Source organism: Gopherus evgoodei, unplaced genomic scaffold, assembly GCF_007399415.2.
Source record: "Gopherus evgoodei ecotype Sinaloan lineage unplaced genomic scaffold, rGopEvg1_v1.p scaffold_37_arrow_ctg1, whole genome shotgun sequence".
NCBI lineage: Eukaryota > Metazoa > Chordata > Testudines > Testudinidae > Gopherus > Gopherus evgoodei.
This window is the reverse complement of record NW_022060049.1, coordinates 4091248-4109740: the sequence shown is the minus strand read 5'-3', so window position 1 is coordinate 4109740 and position 18493 is coordinate 4091248. Positions and strand designations below refer to the sequence as shown.

The following is an 18493-nucleotide window of genomic DNA, read 5'->3' as shown; positions in this document are numbered from 1 at the left end:
TGGTAGCTGCATGAAAGGATTCCCAACAGCCTTGAACCAAAAAAGGCATCATCAGCAGTGAACGCAGCAGGATGCCCGGAGCAGAGATCACGTTATCAATTCTCTCTGGGGTGAAATATTACAACCACAGTCTGAAATCAGCCATCAAGGAGACCTGGGTTCTATTCCTTGCTCTGTCACCAACCTGCTCTGTAACCATGGGCCAGATGCTTCCAATCTCTGTGCCTCTGTTTTCCCTCCCTCTGTCTGTCTGGTCTATAGATTATCTGGGAAGAGGAGGTGTCTTATTATGGGCAGGTCTACACTTAAAACGCTGCACCAGTGCAGCTGGGCCACTGTTGCGCTTCAGTGGAGATGCTATCATGCCTATATGAGAGAACGTCTCCTGTCATAGTTAAATCGAGCTCCATCAGAAGCAGTAGCTATGGCAACGGGGTGCTGTCTACACCATGGGTTAAGTCAGTACAACTGCATTGCTTGGGGTGTGGATTTTTCACACCCTTGAGTGACAGATACACCAATGTAAGTTCATAGTGTAGACCTGGCCTCAGCATCTGTACATGGTTTAGCACAATGGAGCCCTGATCTCAGCTGGAGCCTCTAGGTGTTACTATAAACACAAATAAGAATAAGCCAATTTACTGGGTGTAAAGGCTTTAGGGCCTGATTTGTAGTTGTTCTGAATCTGCCTCAGCTCCCACCGACTTCAACTAGACTTGCAGGTTTTCAGCACCTCAAGGAGAAAAAAAAAGCCTTAAATGCCCATGCAAAGATTATAGGGTTACAAAAACTAGCAGACAGTTTCTCTCCTTCTCCTGCTGCTTCTGCTCATTGCCATTCTGAACCATTAATTATTATGAAACAGTTCAAAGTTCACAGCTGTAGGGGGGTTCAGTTAGCACTCTCCCAGCCATCGGGGAGTTCTGGGTATCTGCAGAATTCAGAGGGCAGAAAGTACCATTTCCTGCGGCTCTTCTCGGAGAGCTGCGAGGGACACTTGGGATTATTTTCACTTTGCATTCAAGCGCTGGAGAAGGTGACAAATTCCTGAGCTTGTGGATTCCTGAAAACTGCCCCCAGACAAGCCAGGAAAGAAAGGGACAGGGACTGTGTCACATGCACCTGGAGGCTCCCCAACATGTGAACAACTCATTGTCTCAAAGGTAACACAAACAGTCTGTGCCTCAGGGGCCCTGCTGCATGGACTGGAAAGGCTACAAAAATCAGATCAAAATGGCACAGAGGTGCACGTGAGCAAATGTGTTTGTAACTCATCCTTTCCCTCCCCTGCCCCCCACCCTCAGAACCCCCTTCCCAGCCACATCCACAAACAGAAGGGGAGAAAGCCTCTCTCCTTCCTGATGGGTCTCCGTGAAGCCGTGGCTCTGTAAGGATGCGGCCCATGGCTGCTTGCAGGGGGCAGGGAGTACGTGTTCTGCACTCTCAGCAGATCGGAAGGACTGAGTCCAAGCAGGTGTATTAATAGAAGCTGGGCTCTAGAGGCTAGGGTGGTTTATCATATGCCTCTAAACCCTGGAACAACAGGAATCTCATGCAGGGGAAGCAGCAGGAGAGATACGATTGAGCCAGTCAATATCTGAAAACACAAAACAGCCAATCCTGGACGTGAGGGACAGACTAGGAGACTTACACCAGAAGGGGGTCAGGCAGAGGCACAGAACAAGAGAGCTTAGATCAGCAAGTGGTTGGAATCAGAGAGATCGAACTCAAACCACCACGACCCTGCAGGCCCCCATGGGATCCCCGCAGGAAAGAAAAGGCTCTCCACTGGAGACAGAGCTTTTCAAGAGCAAAGCAGAGGGCCAGTGGGGCAGCCCATTGGCCACAGAAAGGTAAGGGACATCCCTGCTAAATAACTCCATGCTACAGAGGAAAAGTTGCTAACTGTAACACAGTCAGGGTGGGTTATGCGGCACAGACTGAGCTCACCAATCTGGGTACTGAGAAAGTTTACCCTGAGTCTGGACTAACTGCCTGAGCTTCCTTGCGAGAACCTCAAAACAGGTCTAGCAGAAGACAGAAACAACAGCATGTGGAGAAAAGCCACTGGTATGTCGCAGGGTGGCTATCCCTAGCAATGAGACAGGCTAAAATGTTACTAGCAGGATCAAATGGGCACATGTAGTTATTTCTCCTTTTGCACAACTTCTCCCAAGAGATCCCCAGTCACAGGGCCGCTTGGAGCGGATCAGAAAGAAGCATGCGCCATCTGAAATCCAGCCACTGGCTTTGGCCTTTTAACACCAGAGGGACACAAGCAATTATTAACTTGCCAATAATCAGACACATCATGATCCCAGGGCCCAAAACTCTGCTTGCTGTAATTATTGAAAAGCCCATCGGTGGGCATAGGGTGAAGCTGTTCTGGTGTAAGTGGCACATGCCATTACTGTACAGATGGACTGCGGTTTTCCAGCAATAGCTGACACTATGACTCAGACTCCAAAGTCCAGGCTGGTGACTAGGAAGGACAAACAGGTGTCTGGGAAGGAGCCAGCTGCCCCATAAGTGAAGACAGGAATTTTCACCTAGGCAGCATTTTTCATCTGAGAATCTCAAAGGTGGGTCAGTATCATTATCCTCATTTCACAGAGGGGGAAACTGAGGCACAAAATTACATACTCACGGTCTCTCAGTCCTTCAGGGTGGGGCCACAAACAGAACCCAGATTTCCCAACTTACACACGCACACACACGCACACACGGCTCTAACCACTGGAAACAGTGCTGCTCCCTAGGACGGAGACAGCAGAACTGGCACATGCTTCAGAAGGGAGCGTCTGGTATGTGGGCTTCTGAGAGAGATTCGCTGCTGGGCCCAGCCAGCATGCTCACTATGTTGAATCTTAATCCTCCCAGGACCCAGAGAACGGAGATTCTTAGGGAAGGACAGAATCCAGACATGGTTGGGGAGAGGCTGGAGCATTCCCACGGACACTGGTTGGAGGGGGATCATAGGCTCAGCACACAGTGTCTGGAACACTGCGTGCTGCATGGCAGAGAGCCAAAGCCCTCAGGAAGCTGTGGGCTGCTTCAACCGTGTTTATACGGAGAAAACTGGCCAGCAGTGGAGGGCGTGGCATGTGGTAAAGCGTCAGGCAGCTGCAGCTCAGTGTATGCTGGGAGCAGAACCCAGAATCCACGTATAGTCTCAGAACCAGACGCAAAGCTCAGCATGCTCTTGTCTGTGCTTAAGGGTCAGCTACACCAATTGCTGAACTGGGGCTATTCCCCAGAGTGGAGACAACGCCCAGGACACAGCCGGGATGGGGAGGGAGTTCTATTTCCCCATTTACCAGGCTCTCTTCTAGTCAACACTGAATGAAGAGATGAGCTGATCATATTCCTGTAAGAAGCACGAGCTATCTCCGTACCGGTGAAAGGTGCAGGGACTTCTGGGATATGGACTGGATCTCGTGGCCAATGCATGTGGGGGCTTTAATATAGGGACAGTCTCATCCGCACAGGGGAAGTTCTCCTAAAGGAGCAGCATTCCCTTTGCTGGGTACCCTGCGCTGGACAACGAAGGAACCCTTCTGCTGGAGGATTGTAACCGTCAGCAGCTAGTGGGGGTCAGTACAAGTTATAGCTACCATAGGGCAGGAGATGCTCCCGCCTGAAACACAGCTTCACCCCGGCCGCTTTTAGCATGCCGTGTCCCCTTAGGCTAGGGAGTGTGGTGCACACTTAGTGCTCGTGCACAGGGCTGTTTGGCCATCAGGAAGCTGCATCTCTAAAAGCCTCATTTACCCTGATCTGCTAGAGCAGAGGGTCCCAGAGGCAGTTCCACTGAACTGGAGACCCCAGGATGGAAGGGGCCCCATCCATGGGAAACCCAGCACTGGGTAAGGCCTGCTTTGGCAGGCTGACTGCAGAGCACCTGCGGAGCTGCTGTTTCTAGGACATTCTTGACAGCTACCAGAAAGGGTGTTCTAACAAGGATAGAGACAGCCAGCCACTGTCGCTTTAGTGCTGTGACAACGACTGCTCAGAAGACGCCTCACTAGCTGTAGCACCAAGCAGACCTTAGCAGCGGGCAGACCTTAGCATCGAGAATCAACTAGAAAAGCTATGACCAATCTATATAAAGTGCTGGGTTCAGGAGACACTTTTTGGTAAATTAACTGGAGGCCAGATTCCCCCGGAGGAGTCTCCAGCTCTCCCTGCCTTGGAAGCTCCATCATGCATGACATCCCTCCTGGCAGCAAGGGGGACTGGTCAAGGCGCCCCTCCAGAAGCAGCCTCAGCAGTCCTTGAGTTGTTCAGAGGCCAATACCCTAAAAGGGACCTACACCACAGTCACCCTTCTCTAGGTTGCTGGATAGCAGTGGAGTCAGGCAATGCTCGATTCCCAAAGCCTCCCTTGCACAGATCCTTCCTTCCACCATTCAATTCATTTTATCACCGGTTGCACCTATCCCGTAAGAATCTGGTTTTAAGGGGCTACAAAGACCAAACTGAAGAGCAGAGGCAGAGAGAAGTTGAAGGCTGAATGTGGGGGTGCAAACCCAAATATCTTCCTCCACTAGCAGAGACCCCAGAAAGATCAGCTCAAATGAGGAGAGAGAGCAAAAGTTGTAGAAGACAATGAATCGAGTATATGACAGAAAAGGAGGATGGAAAAGTAGAGACTGGAGGTACATGGCTTCTTTAAAAGGAAAAAAACAGGGTGTTAAATTAACAATAGAAGTTTGGGTCTAATCTACCAGCTTTTCCTGGAAGACACAATGGATGGAGAACTTGTCAGAGGACTACATCACAAACACCAAGGATGTGAAACCTGAGCACGGAGAAATGATTTGCATTCAGCCCACTGAAAATGTTGCTTTTGCGCAACAGCAATTTAACGTGAAAGCTGAACAAAGAGTGGGAAGTAACATTCTTTGGTAACTGTTTGGCACCTTCATCCAAAACCCCAACCTGTTCAATGAGAAAGCTCCCAGGTTAGCTCTCTGGTCCTCCGTGAGGACTGCAGCATAAGACAGGAAGAGAAGGCTAGATAGTCATGATATTTGGGGGGGGGGGGGGGGGGTGAGGACACTAAGTGGGAAAAATAACATGTTAGATAAACTTTCAAAGAAGCAAACAAAGGCACAAGCCCAACTCCCTCCCAATCATCCCCACTTGCAGATCCCTGTTAAGTGACTCATCAGAAGAACGCAGCGGAGCTGTTTATAAGGAAGATCCTACAACATGGCCATGTTAGTACAGGCCTGATGCCAGCAAACAGTGGGCACTGCAGCCTTCAAAGCACTAAAGGAAGGGCCACTGGACTTCAGCTCTTTCCTACTTGCCTTTGCTAATGCCAGTGGGACGCGCATTGCAAAATCCACAAGCCCCAAAGGGCATGGAGCAGAAAGCAGGGAAGTGACACACATCAAAAATCCTTGTCTGCGAGAGCCAGCCACGGCCCACAAGGCAGACAGCTGCAGCAGGGGCCACTCCCTCTGTACAGGGTGAGCTCAGAGATGGGAGACCTCTTCTGGGGCAGACTCAGCCCCTTTCCCCCTTCAAGGGTAACCACATACAGCACTGGAATGTGGGAACTTTATCCCTTAACGCCTGCTAACTGGGAACATAAACAGCCTCAGTCTGTGCCTGACCATCAGATGCTCCTTGAACTTCTGAACCTCAGAAATCCCCTCCCCTGCGCAGAGGGGGGCTCACAGCAAAGGCCCGGGGTTTGTTTCCAAGACAGACATCATCCTGTAATCTGTTCCACCATGTGAGGTATAACAAGCAGCACAGTTCTGCATCCCATTCGCTCAGGGCCCACGATAGCGTTTTTCACTCTGACTCAAGTTTGCTTCTCCTCTCTCTGTGCTCAGCCCACATGTGGAAAGCCACAACCACGCTATGGTCTCAGTTACATCATTGCAAACCCACTGGAGCCAGCAGGATTATACTAGATTTACATCTGTATAAGTGAGAGCAGAATCTGGCCCACGTTACACATACGCAGCCTGTACAAACTTGGAACTTGGGATCAGAATTACAGCACGCTGGACATGTTTGGGGACTTGCAGTGATCTATATCTTGGCAGGTGGATGGCACTTATCCCAGACACATATTGGCAGTGAGAGTTATTTTCCCATCCCCTGTGGGTGCGTTTGAAATAGCAGCAGGATAGAAGGAAGAGCTATAGACACCCAAATTAGTTCTGAAAACTCGTCCATTAAAACAGGAGAAAAAGAAGTTATTTTTAGAGGACAAAAGCATCATAGAACAGTAGAATCATCAGCCAGTGGAGTGAGGAAGGTGTTTGAGAAAAGAGCCGATACAGAAAAAACTTGTGCTGGAATTATCTTTATAAAAGAACATATAAGAACAGCCCTGCTGGGTTGGGTCAATGCTGCATCTACCCCAGTAGCCTGTCTTTTGACGGTCAGGCAGATAGTTTCTGACAGGGTGGATAAAAATCAATGATTTTAAAAAGAAATATTTTTTAAAAATTCAATTTTTTTATTTTAATTGGATGTTTTTGATAAAATGCTTTTTGAGGGAAAAAAACCTATCTAAAGATAGTTTTAATTAAGATACATTATAGCTCAAAGATCTCTCTCATCATGGAAAATGGATTATAAATTCTATAGTATGAGACAATATATTCATGTATTCATGTTTAAGAACATTTTTGTAAATGAGTTATAATATGTTCATGGATTAGGGACCCAATCTTATGAGGTTCCAGGGGCTTCTGTATAGATTATTTAGGTTAATCTTTCTATCTACCCACTGGGACTCAGTGCTCAGTCTAGAAGATACCATCAGAGATGCTTAGTTTTGCAGTTCTCAAACTGTGGATTTGTGTCTCCAGGGGTAACATGCTTGTTAACAGCAAAAATGTTTTTAAATAAATCAATAATATAGCGAGGTGAGAAAACAGACCTCAACCCTATTGTCCCTCTGCAAATTTGTGTACACAGAGTCAATTCTTTACGTCACTCTGTAAGTGCAAAGTTTCAAAAAGTTCAAGGAATAAAAGATTGTTGGGGGTGGAGTAGATCTGGACAAGGAGAAGAAGTCTGGAGATAAATGTGAGAAGTGAGGGACATATGCTTGTTTTGTTAAAATATTATGTTTGCGGTTGAAGAAAAAAATCCAGAATACTTAACATTGTTGTTATAGTTAAATAAAACAATTTAAATATCTGTCTGGTGATGTTCTCCTCCTAATACAGCACGGCAAGAAAATCCTCCAAATATTAATGATGAATTGGAGATAGTTCACCTCCCAATGACTTCATAAATATCTGCTTCAATTACCTTTGGCAAATGAAATAACCAAACAATCATTCATTTTCTGATATAGCTGTAAAACTCATCTGAAAGATTTTCAAAATAAATCACAGTTTAAAAATGCATAGTATGTACCTCCTAAAAATGAAACCTACATCTTATTTCTGAGTTGTGAAAAATATGCATTAAGGTTATAACAACCAACACAAATGCACTTTTATGTAGAAAACCATGATTAAAATTGAGTCTTCCTGACTAGTGATTTAAATCAAATCCACCCTGGTTGCTAAGGGGCGCAAGGAAGGGATGAGCTTGGGGCTAAAGTACAGGAGTGGGAGACTGCTAGGTTCTACTCCCAGATTTGACATTGATCAAGTCCCTTCACTGCTCTGTGCCTCAGTTTCTCCCTCTGTAAAATGGAGGTGGTGATACTGAACTAGCTCAAAGGGTTGAAGTTTAATTCATTAATGGCTGCAAAGTGCTTTGAAAGCATTATTGCAGGGCCAGATTTTCAAGAGCTCTTACTGTGACGCTACACCCCCTATACTCTTCTTAGAGATATTGTTATATACGATATGATTATAGCATAACTAAAATGTGTTCTACGCAAGATGGGTGATCTGAGAGATCATTGGAAAGGTTATGATTTACTGAATATGATTATCCTATTTGTATGCATGTATCAGTTTTGTATCTGAAGTCAGGAATATTGTCTATGCATCTATAATAAATGAGTTTACACCTTGGGAACGCCCACTCGACACAATGCAATCAGTCTGGACACCGGCTTGGGAAGAGCCATTAGGGAAAACAATAGGTCTTTGAAGATGCTAATCTCCCACCTTCGTGGGATGTGGCAAACAGCCTCTGAGTTATGGCAGCAGGGACATCTAACCAAGTCACTTTGTACTAGACTCCATGATGATACGAGTGTTTTTCCACTGACTGGCAGTGGGAATCACACTGTTGAGATTATTTTTCCCAATGTGCATTATTTTTCACTTATCAGTGTTGAATTTCATCTGCTATTTGGTTGTTGCCCAGTCACCCAATTGTGTGGAATCCCTTTGTAACTCTTCGCACTCAACTTTGGACTTAACGGTCTTGAATAATTTTGGATCATGTGCAAATTTTGCCTCTTCACTATTCACTGCCTTTTCCAGATCATTAATGAATATGTTGACCAGCACGGGCCCCAGTACAGATCTTTGGGGGACCCTTAATCTTAATCTCTCTCCATTATGAAAACTGACCCATTTATTTCTACCCTTCATTTCCTATCTTTTAACCAGTTACTGATCCATGACAGGACCTTCCCTCTTATTCCATGACTACTTAGTTTCCTTAAGAGCCTTTGGAGAGGCACTTTGTCAAAGGCTTTCTTAAAATCCAAGTACATTATATCCCCTGGATCAGCCTTATCCACATGCTTGTTAACGCCCTCAAAGAATTCTAATAGGTGAGTCATCACTTCCCTTTACAAAAACTGTGTTGACTCTTCCCCCAACAAATCCTGTTCATCTATGCATCTGATAATTCTGTTGTTTACTATAGTTTCAACCAATTAGCCAGGGAATGAAGTTAGGTTTACCAGCCTGTAATTATCAGGATCACCTTTTGAGCCCTTAGCTACCTTCCAGTCATTTGGTACAGAGGCTTGTTTCAGTGATAGGTTACATACTACAGTTAGTATTTCGCAATTCTGCATTTGAGTTCCTTCAGAACTCTTGGGTGAATACCATCGGGTCCTGGTGACTTCTATTACTATTTATCAATTTGTTCTAAAACCTCTGCTATTGACTCACCAGTATGGGGGCAGCACTTCAGATCTGTTGCCCAAAAAGGAGAGCTCTGTTGTGGAGATCTCTGCTATGTCCTCTGTAGTGGCCTTGTTTGTATTCCCTGAACACTCCTTTAAAACTCTGGTCATCTAGTGGCCCCACTGCCTTTTTGGCAGGCTTCTGTTTCTTAAAAAAAATTCTTACTGTCAGTTTTTGCATCTTTAGCAAGTTGCTTCTCAAATTCTTCCTTCCCCTGTCTTCTTATACTTTTACACATCCCCTGCCAGAGTTTGTGCTCCTTCCTATTATCCTCACCAGGATCTGAGGGCTTGTCTACATCAGAAAGTTGCAGCGCTGGTGAGGGAGTTACAGCGCTGCAACTTTGAAGGTGTACACATCTGCAGGGCATCACCAGCGCTGCAACTCCCTGTTTGCAGCGCTGGCCGTACTCCCGTTTTGTCTCGGGTGTAGAGGATCCAGCGCTGGTGATCCAGCGCTGGTAATCCAATGTAAACACTTACCAGCGCTTTTCTTGACCTCCGTGGAAGGAGGAAGCCTCTGGTAATCAAGCTGGTCTCCTTTCCCGGTTTGCTCTCTCGTTCCCGGAACCCCGAGCAAGCAGGTAAGGAGAACCGCTTGCTCGACGGTTCGGGGAACGAGAGAGCAAACCGGGAAAGGAGACCAGCTTCGCCGCGGCTTGCTCTCTCGTTCTCGGAACCCCAAGCAAGCAGGTCTCCTTCCCTGCGGTTTGCAGGGTGGCTCCGGGAACGCGAGAGCAAACCGCGGCGAAGCTGGTCTCCTTTCCCGGTTTGCTCTCGCGTTCCCGGAACCCCCCTTGAAGCCGCCCAACAGCGCTGCAGTGTGGCCACATCTAACACCACTTGCAGCGCTGGTTGCTGTAAGTGTGGCCACTCTGCAGCGCTGGCCCTATACAGCTGTACTAATACAGCTGTAACAACCAGCGCTGCAAAATTTTAGATGTAGACATGGCCTGAGTTCCGAGTTTTAAAAGGTGCCTTTCTGGGTATGTCTACGCTGCAGTTAGACACCCACAGCTAGCCCGTGCCAGCTGACTTGGGCTCACAGGGTTCAGGCTCATGGAGCTGGTTGTGGTGTAGACTTCCGGCTCAGGCTGCCCAGAGGTCTGGGACTGTCCCACTTTGCAGGGTACTAGAGCTGAGACTCCAACCCGAGCCTAAACATCTACTCTGCAATTAAACAGGCCCTTATCCCAAGCCCCATGAGCGTGAGCCAGTTGGCATGAACCAGCCGCAGGTTTTTAACTGCGGTTAGACATACCAATAGCCTCTAACAGCCTTCAGTACTCCACTGTTTAGCCATGATGGCATTTTTTTGGTCCTCTTAGTCTTTTGTGATTTGGGATATATAGTGAGTCTGAGCCTCTATTATGGTGTTTTTAAATAGTCCCATACTGCTTGCAGGCATTTAACCCAGTGACAGCGCCTTTTAATTTCTAACATGTGTCTTCATTCTTGTGCAGTTCCCCTTTTTAAAGTTAAACATTACCGTAGTGGGATTTTTTTGTATCATCCCCCCTACAGGGATGTTAGATTTAACCACTTTATGGTCACAATTACCAAGCGGTTCAGATGTAGCTGCTTAGACCAGATCCTGTGAATCAAGAATTACCTCTCCCCTTGCGGGTTCCCAGGACTAGCTGCTCCAGGAAGCTGTCATTTATGGTGTCTAGAAATTTTCTCTCTGCATCATGCTTTTAGGGGACATTTACCCAGTCAATATGAGGCTAGCTGAAGTCACCCATTATTACTGCACTTTTTGCTTTTGTAGCCTCTCTAACCTCCCTGAGCATTTCACAATCATTGTCACTCAGTCTCCTCAAGACCAGACTCATTTCCCTCTGAAGTCCTGTCCTGTACTGTCTTGAGTTCTTATTTTTAGAGCCAGAGTCTCCTCTCATTTAGACCCTGCAAAATCTGACGCAACTCCATGATCTCCAGCAGTTACCAAAGATTAAGAAAGCAGAATGTGGCCCTCGGATTTGCACTGTATCTTTCTAGCTGCACAAAACATCATGTCCAAAATTTACAGGACCTGCCGCAGTTAAACCTTGGTTTTAAAAATCTCTCTCTCTCTCTCTCTCTCTCACACACACACACACGGCTCCAAATAAGTCATTAATCCAGCCCCTTAAATTGCCCTGTGATTATTGTAACTGACAGCAGAGCTTGATTTTGCATGCAGTGAAGTGGCAGTGGCAGCTCTTTTAGACTGTGCTTTATGATGTTTATTTAATAGCAGTGCTGGCTCTCAATTTACAGCAAGCAACAGGTGTTTGTCTTGACAGAGCTTGGGAGCTTTGCCTGGGAGCAAAGCACAGTTACATGACTCTGCAGAGGGCAGCAATAATGGAAACCTCCTCACAAGCCACAGCCAGAGACATTTTCCAGCAAGAGGGTCTTTCTGAGCAATCACATAACTGATTGTGGAAAGAGTCCTGAAGTCCATGGTAAGCAAGGGGTGGGGAGACATCTTATCTGGTACTTATCTGGCCCTGTTACCATGGTACCCCAGCATCTCACAATCTTTAATGTATTTATCTTCACCATCCCCCTGTGAGGCAGGGCAGTGCCATTATCCCCATTATACAGATGGGGAACTGAGACACTGAGAGACTAAATGACTTGTCCAAGGTCATGCAGAAAGTCAGCAGCAATGCAAGGAAATGAAACGGGGTCTCCAAAGTTCTCGGCTAGCTCCTGCCACCGCTGGACCACCGATGCTCAGGATGATTTCAGTGGGCACCATGGCAGGGCAAGGGAATAGGGTGCCTGCCTCTCCAGCTGGACTCTACTGACAGGAGAGGACTGGATAAGTGGGGGGGGGGTCTCGGGTGGGAGAGAGCAGCAGGTTAACATTTAACAGGCTTTGGGGAAGGATGCATTCCTGATAGGTATAGGTGCTCAGCCAGTCAGTTGTCAATTTCACCAGCTAGCAGCTCCTTTAGGGGGTATGAAAACCAGAACAAACAGAGCCAGCAGAGACGGGCCCTGGAACAGGGGCAGTCCTGGTGTTTGGGGAGACAATGGGCTCAGAGGCTTTGTAAGATGTCAGAATCCAAGCGTGACTAACATATGGAGATATACGTATCTCATAGAACTGGAAGAGACCCTGAAAGGTCATTGAGTCCAGCCCCCTGCCTTCACTAGCAGGACCAAATACTGATTTTGCCCCAGATCCCTAAGTGGCCCCCTCAAGGACTGAACTAACAACCCTGAGTTTAGCAGGCCAAATGCTCAAACCACTGAGCTATTCCTCCCACCTGTATTTTGGAATTAGGCAGCTGTGTCCACCCCCCAGCTTCAGCCGCACCCTACTTTCTATGGAGCCGCTGATCCCAACCAGTGCAGATAACCAAAAGCACGATTAAGTTGCAACATAAAAAAAAAAAACCCAGGCCCGTCTCTACAGTTTACATAAATGCTTATCAAGCTGGGCTCCTGTTTCAGGAGGGCTTTTATTGCTAAATACCATGCTAAGCCAGGGCATGATAGGACCTAACTGAAAATAGAATATATCAAAAAACATCTGATTGGCATCAAACAGCCAACAGCACCCTCTTGCGTCCACATGACTGACCTAGTGCTAAAGGGACTCCAACACCCTCATCTGGATCTGAGGAGTAATTACACACTAACCTTCTCATCACATCACTGAAGTAGTAGCACCACTAGAGGCAAGGCAGAGATATTCTTGGCTGGCACTGCAGTACATAAGACCCCCACTGTGGTTGGCACTCTACAGACACAAGCGAGAGACAATCCCTGGCTGGGAGCACTTATGAAACAGCCAGTGACACAAGGCCCAACCTTTTAAATATGATAACAACTAGCTTTTTATATAAAACTTACAGAAACATGGAAACATTTTATGTTAATTAAAGTGCAAACAACTGTTTTAAGAATGGTTTCAGAGCGGTAGCCGTGTTAGTCTGTATCAGCAAAAAGAACAGGAGTCCTTGTGGCACCTTAGAGACTAACATATATTTGGGTATAAGCTTTCATGGGCTAAAACCCACTTCATCAGATGCATGCAGTGGAAAATACAGTAGGAACACACACACACATTTTCTCAGCAGGAGAAAAAAAAAAAAAAAAACTTTTGTAGTGATAAGCAACAAAGAATCCTGTGGCGCCTTATAGGCTAACAGACGTATTGGAGCATAAGCTTTCATAGGTGAATACGTCGCATCTGACGAAGTGGGTATTCACCCACAAAAGCTTATACTGCAATACATCTGTTAGTCTATAAGGTGCCACGGGACTCTTTGTTGCTTTTTACAGATCCAGACTAACACAGTTACCCCTCTGATACTTTTGTAGTGATAATCAGGATGGCCCATTTCAAACAGTTGACAAGAAGGTGTGAGTAACAATAGGGGAAAAATTAGCATGGGGAAATAGTTTTTAATTTGTTAGCCTCTAAGGTGCCACAAGTACTCCTCGTTCTTCTTGTTTTAAGGATGTGCATCACCGGTGATGTTTGCAACCCAGCCATTGCTACTAACCACCTGAAGATGAAAGCGACTATATGAACAGCACAAACTGATTTAAATCACTTTTGCTGTCTGAGTAACAAGAAATGCAAAAGGAAACAGAATAGAGACAAGTGCAATTTAATAACATCTTCCGGGGGAAGTAATAACAATGAGGAAAAGACCTTTCTGTTTACAGCACTTATTTAAAAACAAAAAACAATTGAGAGTGTGTCCCTCTGATTTACCAAATTCAAGGTCTCTCTGCTAGGAACAAGCACATGAAGTTTACCAACCCCCTGCTGGCAGGTTGATTCACAAGGCACCCACCCCTCTGCTTGCAGTTCCAGCGTCGGCAAGAGGATCAGAGATGAAACATGGACAGGAGCAGAGCACTGAGGGCAACCACAGAAAGGGACGTCACTTGATCTTTATTTGCTGTGGGGCAACTGCATTAAAAGAACAGCATCCTCCGAAGAGATGTAAGCCAGACCAAAGAAACATGTCTGGCTGTGGGCACCATGTTTTACCTGCTCTATCAGACTAATCTCCACCCATGAACAGGGCACTGATATTTACAAGCACCCTCTCCTTGTAGATTTCCAAGAAGCACATGGGGATCACAAATCAAAACAGAACCCTTTGTTTGCCCAGGTGGGATCCCATCCATTGTGCATCGCTCCTTTCCTTGAGGAGCTGATCAATATTTTGGATACAGGAGGAGTGGGGGATTTAAAAGTTAGTTTTTAGAGCAGGCGTTTTGGACAATCTCACCCCAAAAACTCCAACCAAATTCTATTAATAGTTGGCACTTAGAGGGGCTTTACATCGTGGGATTGCAGCACACTTTACAAAGGTCGGTACTGTTATCCCCATTTAACAGATGGGTAAATGGAGGCAAGAAGACAGTGAAGTGACTGGCACATGAGGAGTCAGAGGCAAAGCCAGTCTCCTGACTCCCAGTCTGGTGCCTGATCTCAAATTCCACACTGGTCTGCAGAGTTTCTGACTGGCTACACTAACAATAGGACAGAGACACTGGTTGAAGCTTCTGGGAGAAGTAATACAAGTTGAGAGTTTGTCTTGAAACATCTCATTACTCTACTGCATTCCTAGCGCCACTTACCACATTAGTTCTAGCCTCATCAGCGGCTCTCTCCATGAGCAGTGGCATTGCACTGGCTTTTGAAGTCACATTGCTAAGGCAACCGCTGCAACCCACAAGCAGGTTACTCCTTCGGCAGCATTAGCAGGAGCTGTCGAACGTGGAGCAGCTAGGGAGAGGCTACCAAGCAGCACTTCCATCAAGAAATTCCAGAATTATTATTATATTCTAGCCACAGAAAAAGATTAAAATTGCCTTCTCCAGAACATTCTTCAAGGTGACCAGAAAAGAGTGGGGGAAATGTGTGTTCCCTTTGTTTCTCTGGGATGTAGAGACACTGAAGGAGGCTCTGTCGGGTTTTAATATTACAAGTTAGGTCATTTCTACTAAGAAGTGTGGAACAGGGCAGATGAGGACTCCACACATACCAAAAAAGAGAATCCCAACTGACTAATAGGGGCAGTAATTTTTATTCTGACGGTTGGTCTCTTTAACATCTTCACACAGGAATCTTCAAGCTCCCCATTTCTGGGACCAAAAGTGAGTGCTCAAGCAAAACCAAGGGAGACCAGACAGACGTACCCAATACTTTGAAGGTAATAGAGTATTCAAAAAAAAAAATCCAACTCCAACACAAAACCTCCTGACCTTCCAGGCCTTTACACACCGCAAAGCAGCACAGAGAGAACAGATTCAATGTTTGGAAGACCCTTTGCTTCTTTCATCTAGAGCAGAGTTAGACACCCAATTCCACACTTAATAATTTGGTATCTTAAGCAGTTTCTCTCTTTAAAAATTTTTTAAAACCCTTGCCATGCACTCTGAACGCTGGCTTAGGGGAGGGGTTGTTCAAGGAATACAAAGGCAAAGGGACCATCAGTTATCTGTTAAAGTGACAGTGTTTGACAGTTGTTTGCACACTGTGATTCATCCAGGACTTTAATTCCCAGGCCACTCAGCAAAGAAAGTCCTTGCAGGAAGCGCCATGATTCCTAGTACCCAGGCACTGGACCTTCGCATGCTGGGGAGTTTAAACTTAGCTACCTAACTGATGACTCCAAAGACTGTGGAGGTCAGTATATGTTACCACCGCTCATCAGATGTATTTATGTTATATACTGGATATGCTGTCCTCCTGGAAGTGTGCTGTCCCACCTAATTTTTGGTCCTCTATATACATTGCTACATTCAGGCCTAGTAACAAGTGCTTTATGTTGTTTGCAAGCTGAGATCCCCAGACCATCAGCTTTCAAATGAGATTTGATATAACACTTCCTTCCACCTCTAGTTGGTCAGGAGGCATTAACCTTGGAAGTCACATCATTCTGATTACCCTCCAGCTCCTCCCCACACTACTTAACTCCCATATGCTTTGACAGCCTTACCACAACAGCTATTCCTTTACATTGTCTCTAAGAGGTGAAGCCGGCAGTACATTAGTATGCAGAAGTGGGAAGTAGTGCACTGATTGTTAGCTCCAGAAGACTTCAAATATTAGCTGGTAAAGTCACGTAGGCAGCTTCACCACTAGAATTCCCTGGAGCTAGATCCAACTGTGCAGTGGGTCTGATGTGCCCAACTGACAGCCTCTCTGTCCTGACAAGCTTGTCTTCTAAAGACACAAGAAGATAAAACACAGACCAGGAAGTTTCATAGTTTCAGGCCAAAAGGGACCATTAGATCATCCAGTCAGACCTGGAGAGCACAGGCTATTCACTTCACCCAGATACCTCAGTACTGAGCCCAATGATTTCAGTTAGACCAAAGCACTTCAGTCCTCAGGAGACCAAGAGAAACCAAAGTGCTTGTGATGGCAGCAAACTGATTAGGTGAGCTAGGCCCAGCTGATCCTAGCAGGCGATCCAGCATGAAGAGGAGTCTCCCATCAGAAGGCTCGCAAGGGGGCTACAGAGCCAACTAAAGCTCAAGCACGCACGCATAACAACCTTTCCAGGGCTCAATGGGCCATCTCCCCTCCTCCAGGCCTGACAAGCCACCCCACATGCCCAGCTCTCACCCCCTCCCTGTGGCTCACAGCAGCAACAAGACTCTACTGGTACAAGAAACAGGACATTCAGAAGAGATGCACTAGTTTACACACACATACACACGCCTGGCCAAGGTGGGAAGTCTCCCCATCATGAGTGCCTTTGGCTGGGAACTCCTCATTTCCATTGACAAGTCTTCCTAGAGATTAGGTTACATTTTGAGCTCCTCTGGCATGAAAAAGGGCTAGAGACATCTTAAGAAATGAAAAGCTTAAGTCTTCTCCAGCAGGCACTGAATGATCTAGACCAAAGTTGGCGACCAGCAATCTACAGAAAGCTGCACACTCGAGAGTAAGAGCTTACTAACCCCCTGAAAGTAGATTTTAAATGAACTCAATTGATTTGGTCACTAGGTCTCATTGAGGGGAGTCCAGCCAGCCAAATTGTTTCTCTCCTGCTTTTTGCTATGAAATGGCACAAAAAATAAAGACTTTTTGAACTCTGAATACCTCCTTATCATAGAAACCCCATTCAATTCACTGCCAGTCTGGTAGAAAAGTTAAACTTAAAGTCACGTTGGCCCCATATAGTAAGTTACTTGGTAGATTTTAATGGCAAGGCCAAAAATGCAAAGTCAGCTGCAACTTTAATTATGGAGCAATTACCACGCCTCTACCATATTGCTCCACTCTTAGCAATAACAGGAGAGAGAAAGAACGCTTATTGCAAAATCTAAGCTAGCCTGGGCGATCCCTTTACGCCATTTATACACTGGCAGCATGAGTGAGATGTGCTGAAGTGTCACCTTGAAGAAGGAAGCAAGATTCAGTATATTTCAAGAATTTCATCAGTAACCAGTGATATAGATTGTTTTACTGATTACCTAGTGCAAGCCCTCACAAACGGACCATTACTGGGAGCTCTTCTCCCTCTCCATACATCCCCTCAGCTCAAAGCAACCACACATTATATATATTGTGCCAGGACCTCGCAGCCTTAGTCCTCCCAGACCAGGACTCCTTTGTACTAGGTGCTACACAAACACAGAAATAAAAGCTCCAAAGAGCTCACAATAACCTCGCAAGTTCCACATTCTCAGGGACGCTCAAAGTTTGCCTCTCTTACGAAAAAGGTAGTTTGAACTGGTGTTTGAGAGTTTTCATTACCTAACTGACTTCTGCGGGTTTCCCTGATCCTTGCAGCACAGTCAAGTGCTGACTCAGAACAAGAGTAAAGGAACCTTGAGATTTTTAAATACACAATTGTTAATGAAGCACATTTTGTGCTACTGTAAACGTGCCCTGAACAGGCCTGGCAGTGGCACTGCAAGCTTCCCTCTCCTGGAAACATCCTCAGTCTTTATTTGAGACGAGAAGGGAAGTCAGTTTTCTGCAGCTGATTTGAATTATTTTGGGGACTTTCTCTGGCCTGTGTTCTACAGGAGCGCAGATTAGATGATCACGGTGGCCCCTTCAGACCTTGGAATCTATGGATCATTGCTGTCTCTGTTGAGGATGTCAGCTAAGGCACCAGTTAATGTCCATATGGGGGTCAGTGACATGGATGCTTGACTCGTGGGAACTGGAATGTAACCCAACAAATGTGTTTCACACACAGGTCACTAAAAGCTAGTAAGATGGCAAATAAGATTTTTTCAGTCACTACCAACCAGGGCTGGATTTAAACCAGTCACCTAGGAGCACAAGACTCGATCTTCTATTATCACTCCCCTACTGAATGTTCTGCTAGCTATAACATGCAGGTGGGAGAGTCCCTTACTCCCACTGACTTGGAGAACAAGACTCACTAGACTAGAACAGTAACAAGCGTTTTCAGGGCTGCAAAG

At 46.0% G+C, this 18493-nt stretch overlaps 1 protein-coding gene and 1 long non-coding RNA gene across 2 annotated transcripts in view; one reads left to right on the top strand and one right to left on the bottom strand.

Annotated features, from left to right (window-relative positions):
• TECR (trans-2,3-enoyl-CoA reductase) overlaps positions 1 to 18493 on the bottom strand; it is a 45449-nt gene that overhangs the window by 24675 nt on the left and 2281 nt on the right.
• Positions 1427 to 17140, top strand: LOC115642047. The gene is made up of 3 exons (XR_003998143.1): positions 1427 to 1853; positions 15167 to 15255; positions 15610 to 17140. It is a non-coding gene; the product is annotated as an uncharacterized LOC115642047 (long non-coding RNA).